Source organism: Castor canadensis, chromosome 9, assembly GCF_047511655.1.
Source record: "Castor canadensis chromosome 9, mCasCan1.hap1v2, whole genome shotgun sequence".
Taxonomy (NCBI): Eukaryota; Metazoa; Chordata; class Mammalia; order Rodentia; family Castoridae; genus Castor; species Castor canadensis.
The window spans coordinates 63,000,524-63,024,163 of record NC_133394.1 but is presented as its reverse complement, the minus strand read 5'-3'; the positions used below and the strand labels follow the sequence as shown (position 1 = coordinate 63,024,163).

General features: G+C 34.8%; 2 pseudogenes; both read left to right on the top strand.

The window, feature by feature from the left end:
* The window catches only part of LOC141410920 (bifunctional heparan sulfate N-deacetylase/N-sulfotransferase 3-like), a 55,141-nt pseudogene extending 36,614 nt beyond the window's left edge, over positions 1-18,527 (top strand).
* LOC141411246 (small nucleolar RNA SNORA42/SNORA80 family) lies at positions 6,304-6,427 on the top strand (annotated as a pseudogene).
* Positions 18,528-23,640: the final 5,113 nt, after the last annotated feature.

Sequence of the window (23,640 nt, the reverse complement as noted above, 5' to 3'; positions counted from 1 at the left end):
TTTGTGTTTATATGAAACCCCTGCACTAATTACACATCAACTTCTGGTATGCATTTATATTTTTATGTATCAACTCCTCAAATGAGAAACTTATGACAAAACATCTTATACATGGGAACATATTAAGAATGAGAAGTAAAAGACAAACTTTGAGAACAAGGTGGAAGATGAAGTGATAACTAATAAGATACAGTCAAAAAAGAAGCACATGTCATGCTTACTCCATCATGAAGAAAACATGTCACCCCTGATGTTAGGTGACATCTAAGAAGAAAAAAGCCCACCTAAGAAGAAAAGCCACAAAATGTTAGGGTACCCATGGGGAAGGACCACCACCATCTACCACAAATGAAGAAAGCAATTATATATTCACAGCCCACTGAACAGCCTGGCAGAGGACTATCTGATCCTTTGTCTTACATCACCTCTTAGTTCTCCCTTAGGAATGACAAGGCTACACTTATAGTGATACCTATATCTACACCTACATACCTAGTGTAACCCTGCTGATAGGGCTTGAAGGGCATTGAGCAATTCTACATTTGATCTTATTTTTCAAAAGAGGTGATTGTCACATATTTATTTTTAAATAATTATAATTTTTATTAGGATATAGTCATGATATGGGAGGGTTCATAGTGACAATTCCGATTAGACTTATATTGTACATTATTTACATGGCCCCCATCGTCTCTCCCCCTCTCCCCTTCCCCACCCCACTTAAAGCAATTGCAAGAGGTTTTCTAGTTCTGTTTCATATAGGTATATGAAGTCCACCTACCCTATACCATCACCTTAATCTCCTTAGTTCACCCTCCCTCCTCTCCATTTACCCCCCATCTCCTGAGGGGACACACTGTGCCTATTTTATAGTCCTAGTTTTCATAATAAATATGTGAATTGACGTTCAGAGCAGTGTCTCAATGTATGCCCTCTGTGGATGTGCTTTACTTTGGTCTGTTCAATCTCTTAGACTACTCTCCCTTATCTCTTTACTCCCACCCCCCATTTTTCAACAGCTTTCAGTACACATCCATATATCCTCTACCTTCACATCTGTGGTAGACAATACTACTGTTGCTCTACCATTCTCCTTTCCTTTCTCTCTTACCCCAGTTCTATATAGTAGTTACACTGTTACAAATATGTTCTACAACTGAGTTTGTATATGATCATGTTTGTTTTTGTGTATATGTTTATCTTTGAATCTGTCATCCACGAATGAGAAAAAATATGTGTCTTTTGTGTTTTTGATCCTGGCTGACTTCACTTAACATGATGTCCTCCAGTTGCATCCATTTACTGTCAAACTCCATGTCATTATTCCTTGTAGCTGAGTAATAATCCATTGTGTATACATACCACAATTTCATGATCCATTCATCAGTTGTAGGGCATCTGGGTTGTTTCCAGAGTTTATCTATTGTGAATAGTGCTGTGATGAACATCGGTGTACAGGTGTCTCTACTGTATCCTGTTTTGAATTCTTTTGGGTGGATACCCAGAAGTGGTATCACTAGATCATATGGCAGTTCTATCTCTAGTTTTTTGAGGAATCTCCATACTGTTTTCCATAATGGTTATACTAATTTGCATTCCCACCAGCAGTGTATAAGGGTTCCTGTTTTGTCACATCCTTGCCAGCATTTGTTGTTGTTATTACCATTGATTCTGGCCTTTCTAACTGGGGTGTTGTTTTGATCTACATCTCTTTTATAACTAGGGAATCTGAACACTTCTTCATGTATCTACTGGACATTTATACCTCTTCCTTTGAGAATTCCCTGTTTAATTCATGTGCCTATTTCTTCATTGAGATGTTGATTCTTTGGGGCTGAGTTTTTGAGTTCCCTGTAGATTCTGGATAGTAGACCCTTGTTGGATGAGTAGCTGGCAAAGATTTTCTCCCATACTGTGGGCTGTCTCTTGAGTCTGGTGATTCAAAGTTTCAGGACTTTGGTTTCAAAGTGTAAGGTCTTTGATACACTTTGAATTGATTTTGGTACAGGATGAAAGACAGGGATGTAGTTTGCATGTGGATATCTGGTTTTCCCACCTGCATTTATTGAAGAGGCTGTCTTTTCTCCATCGTGTATTTTTGGCTCATTTGTCAAAGATCAGCTGGCTAGATGCATGGGATAATGTATGGATCTTCTATTCCAATCCATTTGTCTTCCTATTTTTTTTGTGACCATAGCATGCTGTTTTTATTGTTATAACTCTGCAGTATAGTTTGAGGTCAGGTATTGTGATGCCTCCAGTATTGGACTTTTTGCTCAGAATTGCTTTGGTTATTTGAGGTCTTTTGTGTTCCCATATGTACTGCATGATTGCTTTTTCTACTTCTGTGAAGAACATTTGATAGGAATTTTGATAGGGATTTGATAGGGATTGCATTGAACATGTAGATTGCTTTTGGTTGTATAGCCATTTTCACAATGTTAATTCTACCAATCCATGAGCATGGAAGGTCTTTCCATCTTCTGAAGTCTTCTTCGATTTCTCTCTTCAGTGGTTTATAGTTTTCATTAAAAAGGTCTTTGGGTTTTTTTAATTAAACTTATTCTGAGGTACTTTATTGTTTTTAAGGCTATTGTAAATGGGATTGTTTCCCTGATTTTTTTCTCAGTCTCTGTGTTGTTGTTATATAGAAAAGCTACTGAATTCTGTATGTTAATTTTGTGTCCTACTACTGTGCCAAAAGAGTTTATAATTTCTAATCATTTTTTGGTGGAGTTTTGGGGGTCTGTAAGGTATAGGATCATGTCATCTGCAAATAGGGATCGTTTGACTTCTTTTGTCCCTATTTGTATGAATCCATTTTATTTCTTGCTCTTGTCTTATTGCTCTGGCTAGGAATTCCAAAACTATATTGAATAGGAGTGAAGAAAGCAGACAGCACTGTCTCGTTCCTGGCTTTAAGGGGAATGGTTTCAGTTCTCCATTTAGTATGACACTGGCTCTAGTTTTGTCATATATAACCTTTATTGTGTTGACAAATGTTCCTCCTATTCCTTCTTTCTTCAGAGCTTTTATCATGAAAGGTTGTTGAAATTTGTCAGAGGATTTTTCTGCATCTATTGAGAGGATCATGTGGGTTTTTTGTCCTTGCATCTGTTTATGTACTATATTACATTTATGGGTTTATGTATGTTGAACCATCCTTGCATCCCTGGAATGAAAGCAACTTGGTCATTGTGTATGATCTTTTGATGTGTTTTTGAATTCTGTTTGCCAGTATTTTGAGAATCTTTACATCTGTATTCATTAAAGATATTGGTCTACAATTCTCTTTTCTGGTTACATCTTTATTTGGTTTCAGAATGAGTGTAATGCTGGCTTCACAGAATCTGTTTGTAGTGTTTCTTCCCTTTCTATTTCCTGGAAAAGTTTGAGGAGTATTGGTATTAGTTCTTCTTTAAAAGTTTGGTAAAATTTGCTGTGAACCCATCAGGTCCTGGGCTCTTCTTTGTAAGGAGACTATCACTGTTTCAATTTCATTGCATGTAATAGGACTATTTAGGTGGTTAATATCTTCTTGGTTCAATTGTGGTTGATTGCATGCATCTAGGAATTTACCATTTTGTCTACATTTCCCAGTTTACTTGAATATAAGTTTTCAAAGTACTCTCTAAGTATTTTCTGGTTATTGATGTCATCATCTATTTGGAACCTGGAACTTTTCAGAATTTTCTTCACTTGAAATGAAAAATTTGGAATCATAGGAGTTACTTTTCCTTAGATAAATTGGTCAGACATAAGTAATTTTCAAGTGTCTCATGAGCTAGTCCAAGTATTTAAAGATATTTCTTTAATTGAGGAAAGATATTTCCAAAAGCACAATCCCAGGCCAAATGCAAGAGATTTTATGATGTGGAAGCATTTTCATGACAGGGTCTGATTTGACCAGTTTTAAAAAGATTAAATTAATTAATATATGTGATTAAAATTATATTTTGCAAATTTAATTAAAATGAGTTTTTTCACTTTGTTTTGCTTTTTTTTGGTTTTATAGCTTAACTGCTGAAGGGCAAAATATGTATTAACATCAAAGTAGATTTTTACAGGATCTGCTAAGATTGTGCATAGAAATCATAAGACCCTATAGACATCCTTTTTTTTACAGGAATCATGTTAGTCCATAGAGCAAGGTCCCACAAGTATGATGTATAGATAGTAATATGTTCATCCTCTGTTTGCTGCAGCAGTGAGAAAAATACTGAGCTTGGCAATCTGTAAGGTATCTTCCATCTCTAACATTCAGCTCTGCAGTTATCATGTTTAAGATGAATCCTTTGTGAAACCTTAAACAGAGGACTCTCTAGTCAGGTTCTGGTCATCAAACGTTGCCTGCAAACACCTACTAAGGAAACAGAAGACCATCTCTGTGGAAAAACTCCTGGGATCTTTCCCCTCTCCACGGTAGTAATACACAACCCCCACCAGGTGTACTGAAGTACAAACATACAGAGCTAGTGTGAAAGCCCAAAGTATTATTTGGTATTTTTGCATCTGTATTATAATTGACTATTTGTATATCTTTATTGCTTCTCTCCTTTTTTGTAATCAAGTATATGAAATGTCACATTTCTTGTATGAATACCTGTGAAAACATCAAATCTTTTTTTAGAGTTGAGATAAGGGAATAAAATTTTACTGTTACAACTATGTTTCAGCTACTAGACTTTACATAGACTTTACATTATTCAAAACTTAAAAACCAAAGAAATAGATATTGTTACCATTTTTTTCAGAACAAGGAAACTGAGACTCAGAAAAGACATTTGCTAAAGTGAAAAGTTGCTTAGTGTCCTCTGAGCTGGGATGGGAGCCCAGGATTCTCCCTCCAGGAACCATGCTATTAATCATCTTTCAGGAATAGTGTCTCAGTTAGAATTTTGTCAGAAAGTCACAGAAAGTTATTCTGGTAGCTTGGCTTGTCTTGGAGTTTCTGTCAGATGTTACACCATGTCTATTTCTGGTCCTTTCAAATCAGCTGGCCTTTTCTCTTTTCATCTTTAGAGTCACCATCCTTTTTGTTTTTTCCACTATCACTCTAAATGTTCAGTCCAGAGAAGCTGGACTGATCTAAAGAAATATTTTTCCTCAATTTTAGTTCCTTTTTTTGACCCAGAACTGTACTTTAGCTTCAGACGTAACTGCTCTCAATTCCATGTCAGAAGCATTCATCTATTTATTCAACAAATAGTTGTGTCTACTACATGCCCTGGACAGTGTGCAGTGAATGAAACAGGCAAACTCCCTGCTATCTTGTCCCTTACATTCAGTGGGAGCAGGCAATAATGGGCAAGTAAATGTACAGCATAAGACTTGTTAGCAAGTGTGGAGAAAATAATGTAAGGCAGAGAAGATAGGGAAGCATAAGGTGGGGGCATGACTCAAGTGGTAGAGTGCCTGCCTAGCAAGCACAAGGTCCTGAATTCAAACTCCAGTACCACCTTAACTAATTAATTACAGAAGTCTGGGCCTCAGAGGCTAGAGAAATATTGGTGCCAAGTTTTAAAAGAGCATTTTAAATTTTTCAGGAAAAGCCTCCCTGACATAATACTATTTGAGTTTTCTCATAAAAGAAATGTGATTAAAATGTGATAATATGAGGAAGGGATTTAAAGGCAGAGAGAAAGAATAGGAAGAACAGAGGCCTAGAAGCAGGAATGACCTTGCTGTGTTTCTCTAACAAAAAGAAGGCCTGTGGACTGGAGCTAAGTGAAAAGAATGAATTGGTACCAAGAATTACTTCAGTTGTCTATAATTCATTCAAGACTGGCATTTGACTTTAGCAATTTGAACCATTTTCCTGAAAACTTATTTTAAGACTAGACATTTGCTTAGTGCTTTAAAATGTAGAAAGACTTTTCCCAGATATTATCTCATTTTCTCTCAAAATAGCCCATCACTGAGCAATGTGTCTAATCTGATTATTTCAGCAACAAAACACAAGATGTGACATATAGAATACACTCAATAAATGTAAGTTGAACTATTAATAAATTGATTTGTTAATTCTGTAGCACAACTTACCTCATCAACTTTAACATGTTCATTTTTATTGAACAGCAATGATTAAAGTATGATGCAGAGATACTTCAGAGGCTGTAGAGTTGAGGGAGACAGTTGCCACCACTCTAATTTGCATATGTATTTAATTTTGTGGCAATTCACACTTTTTCTGCCTAACTCTTCCATTAGGTTCTTTAGTACCTCTCCTCTCAGTCAGTTTCTACGGACTCCTAATCAATACTTGTTAACTTGATATATTCTTACAAACCAGATCACAAAGCTGTATTAAAACTATATGAAAAATCCTGGCCCTCTCATATTGTTCCATGCCAGAGCAAGCTATGGTTCCAAACCATTGCCTGGCCTCTGCCTGTAGTCTGTTGGCACTGAAGAGGGTTGCACAGTGGGAAAGAAAAGAAAAAAACTATATGAAAAATAAAGTGACTCCAAGTGAGAGCATGAAATCTTTCTTAAAGAATAAATTTGTCTTAGTTCATTTGTGCTACTATAACAAAATATCACACACTGGGCAACTTATAAATAAGAGAATTTTTTTTCCTCCCAGTTTTAGAACCTGGAAAGTCCAAGATCAAGGTCTCTACACATTTGGTGTCAAGTGAGGGCCAATCTCTCTGCTCAAAAATGGAACTTTTATAAGGACCCTAATTCTATCCATGAGATCTCTGCTCTCATGGCTTACTCACCTCCTAAACACCTCACCCCTAGATGTTATGTGCTGAACACTACTCTAGGCAATGCAAATCCAGACAGAAGCCATTGAATTGTGCCATGGGAAGCCAACTGAATTGTGCTAATGAGGAGTGCTAAATGAACAGTATGAACACAGATAATCTCTAACTTATGATGATTTGACTGATGGCTTTGACTTAAAAATGGTGGGAAAGTATACACATGCAACCATTCTTTTTTCACTTTCAGTATAATATTAATAAATTAGATGAGGCATTCAATACTTTATCTCAAGATAGACTTTGTGGTAGATGGTTTTTTCCTAATTGTAAGCTAACATAAATGTTCTTTTTTTTAATGTGAAAAAAATGTAGTGTTGAGAGTATTTCAAGTAACAGGACATGATGTGGGAGATCTATTTTTGATAAATTGATTAAGGGATGCTAATTTGATAAGATGACTCATGAACACCATGTTAGTTTTCTAAGGCTGCCATAACAAAATGCTGCAAACTGGGAGGCATATAATAAACAGAAATTCATTGTCTTGTGGATCTGAAGTATGGAAGTCCAAAGTCACGATTTCAGCCCTGACTTACTTCCTCTGAGACTCTAGGTAGGACCCTTCCCTGACCATCCCAGTCTTCTCAATATAGCTGTCAATCTTTGTATTGAAGCTGCCTCACTGAATCTCTAATGATGTTATCACATGACTTGTCTTCACGTAAAACCCCATCATAAGTCAAGGAGTACATGTATGTCAATAGTAACAGTAAGAGTAATAAACTAAGAAGAATTAAATAAAGCAGGGAAAAAGATAAAGAGTGATAGGCTGGGCATCTATTTAAAAGAAGATGTTCACAAAAAAAATCAATATCTGAAGTGATAGATATGTTAATTGGCTTGATTCATCCATTTCACAGCATATACATCTTTCAAAACATGACCTTGTACTCTGTGAATATATATAATTTTATTTGCCAATTTATAAAGTTGAGGAAATGTTTCTTTAAAAATGAAAAATAAAAGGAAAAGAATGTGGTCAAGGTAAGCCTTACTGAGATTATGTTTAAGCAAAGACCTAAAAGAGTAAGTGAGTAAACCACATGCATATGTGGAGAAAGGAAGCTCATCTTTTAAGAGGAAACAGAAAAACTAAAGGCCTAGAGCAAACTTGGAATGTTCCAGGAATCACATGGAGGCAAGTATGTCCACAACCAAGCCAAAAGGAAGAAGAATTATAAAAGGCCTAAGACACAGCCCAAACTATGTATGGACTTGTGAAGACCAGTTCTATTTCCAAAGAGTTCATGATGTGTTTGACCTTGACACCATCTTGAAAGCTTTTGTTAAAGTTGGTATAAAGGGTAAAGGGCATCTACTGCAAATAATTTTGTCATATAATTCATAAAATAGCCTTTAAAACTCAGGAAAAAGCAAGGATAGCAATACTCACATTTGTACACTATATTTTTTTTGTTTATTGAGGTGAAATTCATTTACATTAAAAAGAAATCAGTGTCATTTGGCACGTGCATGCAGTGTACAACCACCACCTCTGTCTAGTCCAGACATTCTCATCCCCCCATAAGGAACCCCATATCCATTAAGTATCTGTACCTAATTTTCCCCTGCCTAGGAAAACACCAGTCTATTGTCTGTTTCTATGAATTTACATATTCTGTATATTTCATATAAATGATTCATATAACATGTGACCTCTTATGTGTGGTTTCTTTCACTGAGCATAATGTTTTTGAGATTCATCCATTTGTAACATGTTACGTGTAACGTGTAACCATTTCTTTTTATGGTTGAATACTATCTATTGTATGCATACACCACAATTTGTCTACCTGTTTATCCATCACGTAGACATTTTGATTATTTCCACCTTTGAGTATCATAAATTGTGCTACAATGAACATGTTTGTAGGTATATGTCTGAACCCTCTTTTCAATTCTTTTGGGTATATTCCATAGGATAACTGCTGAGTCATGTGGTAATTCTGATTAACTTTCTGAGGAACCACAGTATTTCTACAGTGGCTAGATCATTTTACAGTCCTATAACATGTGATTCTTAAAGTACCTTTATACTCTATAAGTACTTGCTTCCTCACACCTTATCTTCCCTAGGTTGAAGCTGTTGACTCTAAGTTACCATACTTAACCCAAAGTGATAAACTGATTAGCAGATTGCTGCTACCCATCTACAAGGGACATTCATATTTTCTAAATTAAACTAAAAAATAAACAGAGAAAAAAATAAAGTGAACAAAGATATAAAGTGAAACTTTAGAGGCTAGAATGCTATACTGTATAATTTCTAACTCAAACTACTCCAGCAGTGATAGACACAGGGTTTGGAAAGAGATAGAAGTAGATAACTTCCTATTGGTTCAGTTTTACTGGAAAAGCCCTATTAATACATTCTCCATCACAGTTATGATTGATTGAACAGTCAATAGTATAGATAGATAGATAGATTTAAGGAATTGGCTTATGCGATTATAGAAGCTGAGAAGGCTCAAGATATGCAATCACAAGTTATACACCCAGGAAAACCAACTTTGAAAGCCTGAGAACCAGGACTACTAGTGTATGTTTCAGTCTAAAGGCCAGAAGGCTTGGTGTACGTTTCAGAGCTGGGCACCTGTGTCTCACAACTGTAAGCCTCACTAATTGGGAAACTGACATTGGGAGGATCATGCTTCTAGGCCAGCCCAGGCAAATAGTTAATGAGAACCAGTCTCCAAAATAACCAGAGCAAAATGGACTGGAGGTGCAGCTCAAGCAGTAGGAGTGACTACTTTGCAAGTGTGAAGCCCTGAGTTCAAGCCCCAGTTCCATCAAAGGAAAAAAAAAGAATTTATGTTTCAGTTTGAATTCAAAGGTAGAAAAATACTGGTGTCCCAACTCAAGGTAGAAGGGGAGGAAGAATTCCTCTTACCTGTGTTTTACTCTGTGCAGTCCTTCAACTGATGCACAAGGCCCACTCACATTATAGAGGGCAACAGGCATTACTCAGTTTATCAGTTCTAATATTACTACTGTTCTATACAAACCCCCCTCAGACACCATGCCTCATCCAAATTAACACATAAAATTAAAAATCACAGAGTACTTTTGAGCAAACACAGTTTCTAGGAGCCCAAATAAAGTCTGATTGATCCTCATGTATTCATTCTTCTATGTGATTTCCAATTTGAGAATTCACAGTACCAACTTCTTATACAGCTCATGAAATCATCTCATGCATGCTGTACAGTAAGAATTATGATAAAAGATTTACTCTAAAGTAAACGGCAAGACTATAAGTAAATTATAAACTATCTTGAATTATTGAATTCAAGGAATAGAATTCTGATTCTTAGAGCATGGCATGAGGTCACTGATATTGATATCTCCCATGATGCTTTGGTCTTGCTTCAGCAACAATGCTCAATATCCTGGGTTGGAATCCAGGGATTTGTATTTTATTTACATAGAAGTTTGAGAGGCACTGAAATAGGTTATGTCTTCACAGAATAATTTGAAATTAAATGTTTTGTGATTTTTTTAATTTCAAATGTTCAAATTTTATCAAGACTCAAAGCATTTTATGAAAATGAAATAGTAAAATAATATTCAAAATAAATAATGTAATCATTTTCAATATTTATGATTTCATCACATGATCAATCAATCAGAAATTCTTTCATGTCCCTATTCAGCAAATACTCACCCTGGTTTGCTCATGACATCAGGCTGGGCGGTGGGAATGCAGCAGTGAACAGGATAGACAATTGCGACCTCTTGGAGTTCACAGTGAGGCTCCAAACTCACTTTTCTTTTCACATATCACACAACTCTTTTGGAGGGGATATCTAGGGGTCATTGTCAATGTGTGTGTGCTCACAGGTATTTAGCATTTTATCTTCTTGAGCAGAATAAATATGCTGCTAAAGGGATTTCCAAAATACCTGTGCAAGTACTAAAAGAAATTTGCCCTAGAATAGTAAGTGGATTGAGGTGCCTCTGTCCTGTCTTGTGAAATCCTACACTTCACTTCTTTTTTTGCTTTGCTGCCAAAAAGCAAGTATTTTAAAGTATTAAGATACTAAAATTATTTAAATGATAACATACAAAATCCCTTTTCTGTATAACTAAATGAACGAGACATAGATAATGGTTTCCCAAAGATACTATATTGTAAGGAATTGTGACCTACTTTTTACACTTACTTCTTCTTTTAAAAGTATGTTAGTATTTGGACTATGTAAGCATATCAACCATAATCTAAATAAAATATGCATAACCATTCTCACTTAGTGAGACTAGCACTTAATAATTTTCTGTTTCCTTCTCACATATCATTATCTGCCAATTTTGCTTCAACAAATGTTTTAGGAGAATCATCCCTTACTATGTAATTTAAAGTTTATGCATAATTTATACTGTGGAACATTTAAAGTATGCAATAAAAATAATTTGAGAGTACTATGTAAATCTTTTCTCCTTAGCTTTCACACAAACATTTGTCCTTATTCTGCTGATACAGTTCAAACAGAAATGAATGAACACTGGGTGCAATTTGAATTCCCTACTATCATGTAGAAAGAAATACAAAGCCCATGAAGGTTATATAGATAGCTGATAGATAACATTCCTCTGTAGTGCTGATTAAACAATCCTAAAAGTACTAAGGATCAGTCTGAAATATATAATTTAAAATTTTAGACCTTTGTCTTATTTTTCACATGGGTAACAAATAGGAAGAAATAGGAAATGGAATTTTGTGACAGGATAAAAATTTTTAAGGTTGGTAGAAGAAAGTGAAAAAGGTTTCACTCATAGAGCTACAACTCAGTTTCTACATGTTAGGAAGGGTTTGGGGGCGATAACCGCTTTGTCAGTTGATCATCACACCAGACCTGCTATTCAGAAGGGAACCGTGATCTGGAAAGAGCCAGTAGCTCATCCAAGCTTACACAGCTGTCAAATGGCAAAGTCAGAATCCTAAGCCACTCTTATTCTAAATCTGCTACTCATTCATCGTGCCATGTTGGTGAGGTCATGTTCAAGGACTTGGCCTTCAGCAGATGGTGGCCTTGGCCAGTAGCAACTTGATAGGAAAGACAATCCCTAAAACATCTCTTACAATTAGCAAATTCTGAGGAGAAAGCCCATGGAAGACATAGACAGCATATTCTCACATTTGGTTCTTATATTTTAAGCAGATTTCCCCTTTCAGTGTGTAGGCATTACATAAGAATATGGATAGTTTGGAGCTGAGGGATTGTTTTAACATTAGGAATGTCGTAAGTTAGGTAGAACAGTGCTGTGTATAGGTTTCCTGACAAGAGTCTAAACGTTATTGCGGAAAGTGACTATTACGTTTCCCAGTAATTATCTTCCCTGCATTTCTTACTGATGTCCATGCTGATGTTATTTGTGTGTGGAGAGGGGAATAGTAGTTGATCCTGGCCTTATTGCTTATGATTTTCCATTTTTCTCTAAAGGTATCATTCCTCCGGCTGTGTGTGATACTCTCTTCTAACATTAAGCCTAGTTAACTGTTTTCAGTGTATTTCAATGTTTTCCTTGCCTAGGAATAAGTCTTTAATATACAGTGTTTTCCCAGTTCTTATGTGATTAGAAAGAGACCAAATGTAGGACCATTAGAGCACTTCATAGTTCTTCAGCATCCTGTGCCCCAACTATACAAATGGTTCACTGAATGAGTGTTCTTTAATCTAGAGGGGTAAACATTTCTAATTTGGTTGATGTGATGGTTAATTTTATGTGTGGACTTGACTGGGCTAAGGGATAGCCACACATATGGTAAACATGACTTCTAGGTATGACTGTGAGGGTGTTTCTGGAAGAAACAAGCTTTTGAAATGGTGAACTGAATAAATTATATGGGCCTCCCCAGTGTGAGGGATACTGCCCAATGCATTGAAGGCCTGAATAGGACAAAAAAATTAGAAAAACAAATTCATTCTCTGCTTGAGCTGAGACATTCATCCTTTCCTATCCTTAGACACAGCACTCCTTATTCTCAAGCTTTTAGCATCAGATCCCAATTCTCAGATCTTCAAACTAGAGGCAAATTATACCACCAGCCTTCATGGTTCTCTAGCATGCCTACATAACCACATTTGCTAATAAAATCTCTTACTGGTCCTGGTTCTCTTGAGAATCTTAAAACCCAGGTATTGTATGACCAACCGATTCCTCCTGTACTTTTAGGTTTTGGAAACTAAAAGTGATAACCAGTTATTGAAAATGAAACTCACAATACAATCCTATGCCCTTCTAAAGGATTATATTACCTTATATTACTGTATATCAGTGGTAACAACACTCAGTGTTAGCATTCTTGTTTTTATGGACAACAGAAGCAGTGACTTTTGAAATCCAAAATCCTTATGTAAATCAGTTCTTCACTATTTAACCAGCTTTGCAACGAAGGAGAAGTCACTTAAATTATTTGAGTCATGTCTGCCATGTCTGAAATGGGAATAATATCAGTTACACTGAATATTGAGTATTCTTGATGCCTGCATGTACACAAGTGTGTGTGTGTATGTGTGTGTAAGAGAGAGAGAAAGGTAGAAAGGTATAGGGGTGTGCTAGTACTTTGCATTGCTGAAATACCTGACAAACGATTGAAGGGAGTTAAGAATTATTGTGGCTGAAGGTTTCAGAGGGTTCAGTCCAGCATGGTGGGGAAAGCCTGGCAAAGCAGAGCAACTCACATCATCGTGGCCAGGAAGCAGAGAAAAGGCAATGCTAGCACTGGACTGGCTTTCTCCATTTTCCTCCTTTAGTCCCAGACCCTGGGATACTACCATTCACATTCAGGGTGGTTTTTTCCTACCTCAGTTAATCCTTTTTGGAAATGTCCTCACAGACACACCCAGAGGTATGCCTGACCCACATCCTAGGTATTTCTAAATCCAATAAAGTTGACAATTAAAACCAACCATTACAATGAGTTTATAATTAACTTCCTGATTGCTTTCATTTACTCTGACAGATATAGATACATATAGTTAGGATATACTAGTAGTATATGATTGATTGGAAAATCTTAACTCTAAAAACTCTGTGCTTAAATATAGTGTTTTTTCTGTTGCTAAAAATCTACACCCAACACTAAAACTTCTCCATCCTTAATTTGATTCACCAACCTAGTTTGTTCATTTACAAATGATAAAAAAGGTCAAAATGCAATCTAGAAAGCATAAATGAGAAACAAAAATTAGCAGATATTCCCCCAAAGAATGTCACACATGTAATGAACACTAACATAGCCATATAAAATTTTTATAATTATGTTTAATTTTACTTTTTGTCTCTAATTTACTCTGTTTGATGTATTCAGTCTATAAAGGAAGTTGGATAACATCCAAAGTTATATAAAAGCTACCATTTTGCTCAATTCATGGAGCTTGATTTCTTTAAATTAGATTTTTGCTTTTAACTAGATTTTTTAATGCTTGCAAATATTCTCGGCTTTTCAGTCTGAGGACTTGAAAACTAAGGTAATAGCTTAGATTCAAATTTGAAAAAAATAATTTTGAAGGTTTTTGTGCTGAGTTACACTCAAAATGCAATTCTCATCTATTTTTATTGGACATTATGCTCCTTATTAATTCCTTGATAAGCATTTTCAGACTTGCAGAAGGTGGTTTTGTTTGTTGAAGAATAAACAAAATTATTTTGTGCCATGTACATGGCTGCCTTATTACTATATATACACTGACACACAAAGCAGTAGGAATATATGCCAAAAATGTAAACAACTTAAATGTACAACAATAAAATAAAATGGTTAAGTGAGTTATAGTACACCCATCTGAGTAACTGATATTCTGCATCCATTAGAAAATTTAGTTTGGAAGATTAGTATGATAGGCGAAAGGTCATAATATACTGTGAAATGAAAAATTTAAACCGACTTTTAATCCTAATTGGTATACTCTAATTTTTATTTTATGGCTCTAATTTACCTATACCTATGTACATATGCACGCACGTAAGTTTACTTAATTACTGGAAAAATAAGAATGACACTCATAATATTAATATCCTTATGTGTATCAACTTAATTATCTTACTTAGAAAATTGTGTTATTTTTAAAATAATCACTGGCACATGAAATTGTAAATATACACTACCATCCTGAATATATACTATATATTGGAACACTTAAAAATAAAATCACCATTTTTCAATAGTTAAATCACTTTTGAAAGTGAGCATCTGTGTCAGGGTTCCTGGGCTGGTGTGTGAGGACACTGCTAACTGGTGACTGTTTAGTGAGACAACGGCTCACTTCCTCCTTGGTCCACAAGTCAGAGGGTTTGGTGGCCCAAAACAATGTTTGAATGAGGTATTACAGGATTGATTTAGTTTACTGTGATTAAAGTTTTAAATATTATCACTTCATTTTAGACATATTGCATATAGAGAATAAAGAATCATTTTATATCATTTTACACTATTTTGGGAACATTATAATGAGTACATTATTTCAATTTAAAATAGAATAAAGTTGAGTGAAATTATTCTGGTAATGAAGAGTTTGGTGGAAAGGATATAAGATGAGACTAATGCTGGATGCTTATGTTTCTTGCAAGGATAGGTCAGTAATAAGCACACTATGTTTTGTCATAGACATTCCCAAAACCTGGCTTATAAAAACAATTTAAATATGAGAAGTATAGCCAGGAGCAGCGTCTCATGCCTGTAATCTTTCAGATATAGGTAAACTGATTCTCAAATTAATAAGAAAATGCAAATGGCCAAGAACAGTCAAACCAATCTTGAAGAAGATAAACAAAATCGGGGGAGTAATTATTGAAGACATGATATTATTAATTGCAAATTACAGCAAAGAAGACATTGTGGTAGACACAAATAAATCCAACAAACAGGAAAGAGAATGCAGCAAGAGTCCACATGGATATGTTCATCTAATTTGTGATGACACCACAGTGCAATGGGAAAGGACAGCCTTTCTAATGCTTGGTGCTAACTGGATATCTTTATGTTAAGGAGAAGATATCTGATACAGACACAAAAAATATTCCAGATGGAACACATACTTATAAATTTTAAGAGAGTAGAAAAATATTTTCATGATCTGTGATATGCAAAGATTTCTTAAGCAAGACACAAAAAGTTGACCATAAGAAAAGAAACAATAAAGTGGGCCACAATCTGAATCTTCCTATCTTCCCTTCCCCTTAGAGCTTATATTTCTTTTTTTCCCATTGTACAAATGAAGGAAAAAGTTCAGATAGGTAACATGAACTGCCCCACATCACTTAAAATAGTAACAGCCACATAGCAGTAGTAGTAGAAGAAGAGCAGCATTTAATAATTGTTGCACACATACTATAACTCGGCGTAAATTCATTATCTCACTGATCCTCACAAGAGAGCTTTGAGGTAATAATTACTATTCTTACTTTACAAATGATAAGGCTGAGGCTTGGAAAGTTTAACAATATGCTCAAAGCTGAATATGGTTAGATCCAGAATTCCAGTTGAGAAATCTGACTCCCACGCCTATCCTGTACTCTAAGTCCAAGAGACCTTACCTGATACACCTTCTACAAGGACATAAAGGGAAATTCTCACACCTTAACACACAGCTAGCACCCCTTCCTGCACTCTGCAAGTTCTATCTTACCATGTAGAAGTCCCCTTCTTCACTTCATTGTGCTCAGCTGGTCAATTCTCCTTTACCTGCCCAATCAATGCCTGAAGGACAAGACCTAACCTGTCTCCACTGGCACTGCCATCCCATCAGTTAATCCTTTTGGTCCTGTAGTTAAGTGTGAAGAACCCAGCAAAAGGCCTGCCTTCCATTTTTTAAGGCCTTCAGGACCCACATATTACATGGGTCAATCATATACACCAAAGAGTTTGCTTATGTAAACAAAAAAGTACTAGAAAAAAAGAAATATATGCCTAAATTTCAAAAATTGACAAATGGTCAGGGGAATTTAAATTTGAGATTCAGGAGTCCTCTTCCTCTGCTTATGCACAAAAGGGAGAATCACTTGCATTCAGATAAGGCAAACAGCCATCAAATGGACACCGAATACAATGCTGTTTATCTCCCCAAAATTTGAGAATGTGAACATGATAACACAAGGGCTCCCAGGTGTCAGTTCTACTATCAAGAGAACAAGATTTAGTTGTGGCTGAGATGTACTAATGAAAAAGGGCAGTGATCTAGGATGGGACCCAATTCAGCTTTATACCTTTAATCTAGTATGTATCGCTAATTTTATCTATGAAAATGAGCAAGTTATTTCATCTCAGTTTCCTCCTGTGTAAACCAAGATTCTTTACAAAACTAGCAGTGCTACTTTTTGCTTACTGTATGTGTGAGTGTGTGTGTGTGAGTGTGTGTGTGTGTGTGTGTGAGAGAGAGAGAGAGAGAGAGAGAGAGAGAAATGGAGGGAGGGAGGGAGGAAGAGAGAACATAAGAATTGGAATTTAAATGAGAAGAAGAAAAGGAGAGAAATAAAAAATAGTCCATTGAATACTCATAGCCCAGTAAATATTTTATAGGATATAACAAAACCTTGCTTCAAAATAGTTTTACTTGAAAAAAGTAGGGTATTGTTTGGTTTTGGTCACTGTGACAAAACATCTGACATAAACAACTTAAAGGGAGGAATTATTTATTTTGGTTCACAGTTTCAAAGGTTTCAGTCCATCATGTTAGGGAGGGAATGATAGAGCTGAGCATCTCACATCATGGCATCCAGAAGGGAGAGGAGGAAGAGAGAGACAAACTACTTGTGCTAGCTGCCTTTCTCCTTTTTTTATTGCATCCCAGCTTCCAGCCTATTGAGTGATACTGTCCACAATCTGGGGAGTGTCTTCTCCTCTTTGTTAATTCTCTCTGGAAACACCCCACAGACAAACCCAAGGGTATGCTTTATAATCAGTTAGGGGATTCTCAATGCAGTAAGGTTAACAAGATTAACCATTAGACAGGCATGGTGTCAAAGGCCTGTAATCTAGAACTGTTAAAGTTATCACAAGACCCTATTTGAAAAACAAACTAAAACATAATGATTGGGTGCGTGTCTCAGGTAGTAGCATGCTTGCCTAATTAGCGTGAGATCCTGAGTCAAACCACAGTACCACAAAATGGAAGGAAGGAAGGGAGGGAGGAAAAGAGGGAGGGATGGAGGAAAGGGATAATATCTTAGGTACTAGATACAAATTCCTTTGATATACACAGATTAAACGTTTCATTTAACTTCCCTTTTCCAGCTGATGATACTTTTTGCTGATTTATTGCAAGCTAAAAGACAAATATATGTATGAGTTTTATGTAATCTCAGAATTATGCCTCAATCTTAAAGTGATAAACAATTTTCCATCATTTAATTCTCTCATGTATAGAACTGTTCTATTCTCTGAATGAAAAAAGGAAGATGTCTTTAAAACTACCTGATACCATTCTCAGTCTGATAAATATTTTTTTTAATTCTGTATTTCAGGCCCTGCTTGATACTCAGAATCTTCTGCGTGCACAAATCACAAATTTTACATTCAACCTGGGATTTTCAGGGAAATTTTACCATACAGGTAAGAAAAGAAGATTAACTGTACTCATAAGGGTCCTCTGGTCACTCTATTTAAAATTGTACAACCCTCTTACTCACACTTTCTTACATTCTTTACATCCTTCCCTGGTTTTTCTTCATGTCATTTAACTCCATTGAACTTAGTATTTTTAACCTTTAGAAAATGTTAATGGTTTGAAAGTTTATGGTACTATCTAATGCCTTTTTAATTGAACTATAATCTACATATATAAAATATGTAAGTAACAAATGTGATCTTCAGTGAATTTTCAGAAACTACATAGCTGTGCAACTCATAACAGATCAAGAAAGAGAACAGTTCCTGAATCCCTCCGCCTTGCACCTATTAACACTTGCTGGCTTCTGTTAAAGAATACCACTATCCTGACTTCTAACATCTTGTTAGTTTTGCCTGACTTGAGACAGGTGCTAAAGGATCCACCTGCACTCATATTTTTTGTTCATTATTTTGGTTTAATAAATACTGTTATGTATATGTTGTCATTCTTTCATTTTTCACTTCTGTGTATTATTTCATTGTTTGAATATACTAACATTTCTTTGTCCATTACACTCCAGTGTGGTTTGTTGGATTTCCAATGGCTTTTTGAATAGCCATTGTAAACATTTTTCTACTACCTTTCAGAGGACTTAAGTTTTCTTTTTTCTATTGGTTATCAGCCAGGAGTGGAATTGCTAGCATGGCATACATATGATAAACTTTAATAGAAAATGTCAACTAGCTTTCCAAACTGGTTTAACCAACTTATATCGCAATAGTCTGAGTGATACTCCTGTGGCTCTACAACCTGGCACTATTTCATCCTGTTTTTCTTTTTAATTTTAGTCTTTGTGGAAGGCATATAGAAATATCATTTGATGGTTTTAATGTGTATTTCTCTGAAAAATAGCAAATGAGTTTCTCTCAGAGGTTTCTTAGTTATTCTGGAGATTCTCTTTTGAAAAGCACTTTTTTTCTATTTTCTGGTTTTTATTTTTTATTTTATTTTATTTTATTGTTTTTACATTTACTTACCTGTATACGTTGTTTTGACCACCTCTTCTCTTCCCCAGCCTCCAAGCTGGTTTTTATTATTGATTTGTAGAAAGTCTTTATATATTCTTAATGAATGCTTTCTCAATTATATGTGTTGCAAATAGGTTCTCTCACTGCCTAGCTTTTCTTTTCTTTTTCCTATTGGTATTTTTGAACAAAATATTTCATTTTAATGTTGCCCAATTTATTATTTCTTTTCTTTATGGTCAACTTTTTGTGTCTTGCTTAAGAAATCTTTGCATATCATAGATCATGAAAATATTTTTCTACCCTCTTAAAATTTATAAATATGTGTTCCATCTGGAATATTTTTTGTGTATGTATCAGATACCTTCTCCTTAACGTAAAGTTATCCAGTTAGCACCAAGCATTAGAAAGGCTGTCCTTTCCCACTGCACTGTGGTGTCATCACAAATTAGATGAACATATCCATGTGGACTCTTGCTGGATTTCCTTTCCTGTTTGTTGGGTCTATTTGTGTCCATCACAATGTCTTATTTGCTGTAACTTCATAATTAATAATAATATCATGTCTTCAATAATAATTCCAATTTCATTCATCTTCTTCAAGATTGACTTGACTATTCTTGGCCATTTCATTTTCATATAAATTTTAAGAATCAGCTTGCCAATATCTGAGAACAATTTTTGCAAGAATGTTGATTTAGATTGAATTAAACCTATAGATTAATTTGTAGAAATTGGCATTTTAAATGTTACATCTTCAAGTACTTGGATATATTTAGGTCTTCTTTAGTTACACTTATTAATTTGTTAGTACAATAGTGGTGTATTGTTTTTATTTAATTTTCCACTCTTTTGTTGATGGCATTTAAAAATACACTGATTTTGTGCATTGATGCTGTATCTAGTAACTTTGCTACATTTAGTTACTAATTATATAGTTTATCTATTCATTCTTTTACATGTTCTACCTATGCTATCATGTAATTTGTGAATACTGGCATTTTTATTTTTCCTTTGCTGACCTTATGAATTTTGTTTCTTTTTGTGGCTGATTGCACTGACTCTGGCTCAGATCTTGAGAAGTTTATTTTATTTTATTTTTGAAACATGTCTGGTTATATAGCCCAGGTTGGCCTGAAGTCATGAGTCTCCTGTCTCAGCTTCCCAAGTAATGGGATTAGAGGCTTATGCCACCATGCCTAGCCTCAGGTCAATTTTAAATAAAAGTGATGATGGTAATAGCACTTATTCTTCACTTAGTGGGAAATCTTTCAATAGATTTCTTCTTGTTCTCAAGAGGAATCTTGCAATAAAATATTTTGTAACTACTCTATTATCTTAAGGACCCTCCCTTCCTTCCCTAGGCTACTCAGAGTTTCATTATGAGTGAGTGTTGAAGGGAGTTTGTTTTATAATTATTTCATTATCTCTTCTTATACTAAAATGGATTTCCCATGAAACCTTTATTATTGTAATAGCAGAAATTATAACAGTGTCTATTAAAAATGAATTAATGAACAAATGAGCTAGTGGTAGTAAGATCACCTTGAACTGTAAGTAGCTACATGGAACAAGACCACCATATGAAATTTGACCCTGCTGTGTTGCAAAAGAAAAAAATCACTCTAAAATATTAAGAATAATTTTCAAAACATAATCTGTTCAAATATATTTTATCTTATCTGAGGATAGCTGAATACAATAGTATTGAATGAATCAGGCAATATTTCAGAAGTTAAAAGAAAGATTACATATAGTTATATATCCTGTAATGACATAGTCTTCAGTCATTAAAAAGCAAATATTATCTTAAATGTAACTGATAAAGAAGGAGCTCTTGAGATTAGAACATGCTACAACTTGCATGAAAATAAAAGGGGATGGAATCTACGTAACTATGGGAAACTTATTTTAAAGTTTATAAAACTAAGAGTGGTTAAGTAATGTGGTCACTGTCACACAGCTATTAATACAGACACTGGATATCTATGCAAGGATTCATAATGAACTAGTTTTAGCGGGTATCGATGAAGAAGATAATTTGGGGATTGAGTATCAGAGATGAAAAGGAGTTACTTTCATGTATTACTTTTGTACTTCTTGTATTTTATGTCATCTGTACATGTGTAATCTAAACAAGTATGCAAATAATTTTTAAAACTGATATACTCAAACAAGTTTATCAAATAGTTTTCTATAACTTCAAATGCTTTTCAATTTTTAATTTTGTAATATGGACATGAATTATTTCATATTTATTTAATGGTCTTCTTCAAGGGTTTAATAAGTTTCCCTGGTGAGAATTCTACCTATATACAAAATCAATATAATTTTCATATGCACATTAGTAACTAATAGTAATTTCACTTTTAGATAGAAGTAATATTGCATTTCTGTAGTAAGTGAATTTCTGTTTGTTTCCATGGCAGTTAGAGAGTCATGAGACTTGGCTCAGGTATATTCATGTCACTTGATGTATAATACATACAATGTATATAGTCATACAACTACATGTCTTTGGTTATTGATTTGTTTTTGTTTTAAGAGTAACTTAATGTAAGAAATTCTAAAAGACTTAGTCCCCTGAATTACTTAGATTACTATATAAAATACATTTTTTCTATTTTTAAGGATTAACAATTGGGAATCTCATAATCATAATTTAACTTTTTCTAATGATCAAATAAGCTGCTGTTCTTATGGTAATCTCAATTATGAAAGCACAATTTGATAGCTATTGTAAAGTAATTCTAACTTTACTTAGAGTAAAGTTCTACTACCTTGGCATAGATACATGAAATGAGAACTTCCTCTTTATGTGTAGAAGTTCCATCATCTTTCTAGCAAAGTTAAACCCATCATACTACTAAATTTTATGATAGGGAGCCCCAAGAACTTAATAAAATAAAAGAGTGCCCTAAACATATACTATTTTCAATTGATTATTTTAATAATTATTTATTGATTATTTTATATTCTTTGACATTCTTTGAAGAAAAGAAAACTAACATGCAGATGAGGAATCATCAGGGCAAGATCAAGAACAAACAGAATATTTAGACTGTTTGAGAGATGGTGTGTTAGACTTTTCATCACTGTGACAAATACAAACACATGACACTGGCATGCTCCCAGTGACTTTCTTACTCCAAAACCTCCCAAAATCATGCCACAACTGGGGATCAAGCCTTTAACACATGAGTCTATGGGGACATTTCATATCAAACCATAACAGAGAGTCATTATAGGAAGAACCATAGGAACAAAATCAAGACAACCCAAACTCACCCAAGAAATACAAGGAAAAACTCCTGGCACCTGAGTTATCTTCCTGCCAAACACTGAATGCTAGAAAATGACTCCAGCTGTCCCTCTCCTTCATGTTTATCTCTTAAAGACTTGACCTTTTTTTTTTTTTACTTAAGTATGTCCCACAGCCTTACAATAAAAGTGCTCTCTCTGTATAAGCCAGAGAAAATGGAACACAGGGAGAAGCTAAGGTTAAGTTTGAAGGTTCTTGGTATCTGTATACTATGAAAGCTTCTAGAAAGCTGTAGCTGGTGTTGTCTGGGACTAGAAAAAAATAATTTTTGAGTGGGAAGAGATAAAAAATTTAATTGTCAGTCTTTCCAAATTAGTTATTATAAAATTTAATTGAAGTACATGGTCTTCCATTCTAAATGAATAATTCTTTTTACTATTAAAAAAATACCTTTTTAAAAATTAATTCTTAAGGACAGAGAAAAGCAGTAGTGTCACAATAGTTAAGACTTTATTCCAGGAGAAACCTTTATCTTATTTGATTAATTTTAACTTTTGAAGAGTTAATGCATTTTTGTGAGAAGTACATGAAAATAAAAATCAGACTTCCCTACTAATGAGCAATAACCATATTCATATACATTTCCTATACCTTTCCATTGACTACTAGGAATATTCCCTTGTTTTCTATATAAAAACAAACTTAGAAGGGCCCCAGGTCAGAGAGTTAGTTAGGTACCAAAAATAAGACTATTTTAACACTAAACTAATCAGAACCCATTTTTTGATATTTTTTATTGTTGCGATGGGTTGGGGGTACATTGTGGCATTTACAAAAGTTCTTACAATAGAACCCAATTCTTATGCACAAGAGAAATTGAACTTTTGCAATTTAATTGTCAGTCCTCTAGTAGGGAAGCCAAACGGCAAAAGATTCTAGTTAGTAAGGCTGGTGTATTTCACTAAATTACTAAGAAATAAGAGTTGTCTGGAAGGTTTAATGACATCACGGATTAACTAACAACATGAAAG